Consider the following 3,610-nt stretch of genomic DNA (forward strand, 5'->3'; position numbering starts at 1 on the left):
GATCCTCCAGGCAAGAATACTGGAGGGGGAGGCTGTGCCCTCCTCCTGGGGATCTTCCTGACCCAGGGATCAAACCCACATCTCTGATGTTTCCTGCACTGGTAAGCAGGTTCTTTACCACTAGGGCCACCTGGAAAGCCCATATTATGATGCAGTGGAGTGTTAAAGCAAAGAGAACCAGTAGATCTCCCCCAATATATTGCATTAGAACTCTTGTAGCAGTGAAAAATACCCAGATGTTTGTCCTTTTCCACTTGATCTTTCCTTTTGTGTGGAATAGTACTTAACAGTAACTGATTAATTGAATTTAAGCTATCTATCTTAATATTTTTTAGAAAAGCTCATGTTTAAAATGAACTACTTTGTGATCTCCATGTTTATAGTTTTCAGGATTGTTAAAGTCTGTATGTCTGTTTTGTTCTATTTCAATACATTTTTATTTCATATTTTCCTTTGTAGTAACTATTGTGGTTTAAACATTGTTCAGTGTATACACTATTGTGTTATGTATTTACTTTTAGTGTGTGTGATAGGGGAGGTTTTCTGGCAGGTTATACCTTCAATTATTTTCCCAAATATGTTATGTTTAGGATTAAAAGAGTAATTGTATCATAGTTTTTAGGCACCACTGATCTTTCAGTATCACTCCTAGGATCATCAGTTTTACATCCCTATTTAAAACGTTTCAATGACAAATAATCAAATAAAATGGTAAAAATATTTTCTTATACCTAACTCTGCCTTATGACTGTTGACATAATTATGCCTATTTATATTGAAGTTAAGCACTTCTGCTAGATGTAGATAAATACGAACAACTTGAAACTGCTGTGTTTTGTTGTTTAGTTGCTAAGTTGTGTCTGACTCTTTTGCGACCTTAGGGACTATATCCTGCCAGGGTCCTCTGTCCATGGGATTTTCCAGATAAGAATACGGGAGTGGGTTTCCATTTCCTTCTCCCGAGGACCTTCCCAACCTAAGGATCGAACCTGTATTTCCTGCATTGGCAGGTGGAATCTTTAACCACCGAGCCACCTGCAAAATCCAATTTAAGACACTGTATCAGTAGTAGTGAAAGTCTCTCAGTCGTGTCCAACTCTTTGTGACCCCGTGGTCAGGTTCCTCGGTCCATGGAATTCTGCAGGCCAGAATACTGGAGTGGGTAGCCGTTCCCATCTCCAGGGGATCTTCCCAACCCAGGGATTGAACAGGTCTCCCACATTGCAGGTAGATTATTTACCAAATGAGTTACCAGAAAAGCCCAAGACACTATATGAAGTGAAGTGAAGTGAAGTCGCTCAGTTGTGTCCGAATCTTTGCAACCCTGTGGACTGTAGCCTAGCAGGCTTCTCCGTCCATAGGATTTTTCCAAGCAAGAGTACTGGAGTGGGTTGCCATTTCCTTCTTCAAGGGATCTTCCTGACCCAGGGATCGAACCCAGGTCTCCCACATTGTAGGCAGATGCTTTACCATCTGAGCCACTAGGCTCCCCAAGACACTGTATGGTTCATATTAATCTTTAGTACTATGGCCTATGCTACTTTCCATATAGTGGACCCTTCTTTTTTATTAAGTATTTATTTATTTATTTGGCTGTTCCAGGTGTTACTTGAGTCAGGTGGGATCTAGTTCCCTGACCAGGGTTCAAACCTGCGCCCGCTGTGGTGAAAGCATGGTCTAGCCACTGGACCACCAGGGAAGCCCCAGTGGGCTTTTCTTGTATTCCTGAGTCCTGTCCATGATCAATAATCTGCATCTTGCCTCTGTCATTTCTGGGTATGCGTGAAAATGTTCTGAAACTGTACCAGGCAGTATGGCTAAGCAATGTTTGTCACTTATCACGACATCTTTGTCCAGAAACCTCTGTGAGACTTAAATGACTTTACAGCATCTGGGAATGCATGGACAAATTCATTGGTGTTTTCTGTTCTTGCCCATCCTTAGCTTTGAGAATTTAACTGGCAGGGTCTGATAGGGTAGAAGGATTTCTGGTATATGTTTTCTGTCTTGCATATTTTTCCTGTCTTGTACCTTTAACAAAACCTTGGAAATAAAAAAATGACAATGATTGTTTTCAGGTGTTATAAAAATAGAAAACAACGTCTCTCACTCAAACTTTAAACTCCTATTTAGTTATTTTCTTGATTCTGATTGTGGGTGACTAACCCACAATCAGAATCAAGAAAATAGTGTGTAGGGCTCTCCATAACTAAGAATATGATTTTGATCCATTTTAAAATAAATAAGTTTGAATTCACTTTTCTAGACTTTTAAATGGAGTCAGGATTTTTCTCCCTCTTGAATTTTGCAGCTGGAATTTTTAATAATTTTCTTACAAATGAAATGTATTCTGGTTTCGAAACAAATCCAGAAGTTTATGAGGAAGAAAAATATGAATTTCCTGACAGTTCTGTGACAAGGCTTTACGTGAAACTTTCATTGTCATCTTCCTTGAACCAAGTGCAGGAAAATACAATCTGGAGCAGAATTCCGTTTGCATATTGCTGAACAGCTTGATGCCCTCAATTGGAATCCAGCAAAGTGTGCAACGGGCCACCTGATTTCTCATGGCACAAACTGAAATAGGAGATGGAAAAGAAAAAAAGGATTTCATTCCACTCCAGTTATTTGGTTCAAGTTCACTTTGAAGTACTCTCTATGTACTCTCATGAAATATCTCATTTAGTTTAATGTATGCAAATAAAGCCTATAGAGGATAACAGAAATCAAATGGCAAAGGCTTTCCCAAATGCTGTAACTGAGAGTGAAGCCATATCAGACCATTGTGAAGAGGGTGCCGTAACAGACCTTTGAAGTAGTTGGTATTGAAGACCTTCATACATGTGGAGGAGACTAGTGATTTATGATTCAATTAGGATAGTGAGTAATTTAGCTGCACATTAGAAGGCTTTCATCACTTCTAAATTAATTTTTCTTTCTCACGCAAGTGGGAAAAGGGAGTCTGTGACTATGTGTGTTCTCTTCATAAATAAGTTTGTATGCATAAATAAATTATCCAAATACTTCAGCCTATAGAAAGCCTAATGTTAGCTCATTTTTCTCTTTACATTTTTAAAAATTGAAGTATAGTTGATTTACAATATTGCATTAGTTTCTGTTGTACAACTAAATTATTCAGTTTTACACATACAAACACACACATGCATGTACACATATATATTTTTTCATTATAGATTTATTATAGCATATTTAATATAGTTCCCTGTGTTACGCCTTTGGGCCATATATATAAATATATATATATGTTTGTATCTGCTAATTGCAAACTCCTAATTTATCCCTGAATGTTGAACTTTAAGCCAATTTTTTCACCCTCCTCTTTCACTTTCATCAAGAGGCTTTTGAGTTCCTCTTCACTTTCTGCCATAAGGGTGGTGTCATCTGCATATCTGAGGTTATTGATATTTCTCCCAGCAATCTTGATTCCAGCTTGTGCTTCTTGCAGCCCAGGGCTTCTCATGAGTACTCTGCATATAAGTTAAATAAGCAGGATGACAATATACATCCTTGATGGGGGAACAGTGGAAACAGTGTCAGACTTTATTTTTGGGGGCTCCAAAGATAAAGTCTGACACTGTTTCCACTGTTC

The sequence above is a fragment of the Bison bison genome, unplaced genomic scaffold (assembly GCF_000754665.1).
Source record: "Bison bison bison isolate TAMUID 2011002044 unplaced genomic scaffold, Bison_UMD1.0 scf7180017864061, whole genome shotgun sequence".
In the NCBI taxonomy this organism is placed as follows: domain Eukaryota; kingdom Metazoa; phylum Chordata; class Mammalia; order Artiodactyla; family Bovidae; genus Bison; species Bison bison.